The following is a 359-nucleotide window of genomic DNA, read 5'->3' as shown; positions in this document are numbered from 1 at the left end:
TATTTTTTTAAAAGGGTTTTTTAAATTTTCTTTTTTTTTTTTTTTTTTAAAATTTTTTAAAAAAATTTTTTTGGGGGGTGTTTTTGTGAAAAAGTTAAAAAAATTTAAAATTTTTAATTATTTTTTTTTATTTTTTTAAAAAACAAAAAAAATTAAAATATATATTTTATATATATATATATTATATATATATTTTTAAAATATATATAACATATATGTATGTGTGTGTGTGTGGTGTCTGTGTTGTGTAATGTTGTGTGTGTGTTATGTTTTGTTTGAGATGTTGCCTGAGACATGGGTGGGTGCTTCATGCCAAGGATGGTGTGGTAGCCTAGATAGTGTTAAGTGCTTGCAGATGC

The sequence above is a fragment of the Penaeus monodon genome, chromosome 18 (genome assembly GCF_015228065.2).
Source record: "Penaeus monodon isolate SGIC_2016 chromosome 18, NSTDA_Pmon_1, whole genome shotgun sequence".
NCBI classification, from domain to species: Eukaryota; Metazoa; Arthropoda; class Malacostraca; order Decapoda; family Penaeidae; genus Penaeus; species Penaeus monodon.
This window is presented reverse-complemented; position numbering follows the sequence as displayed.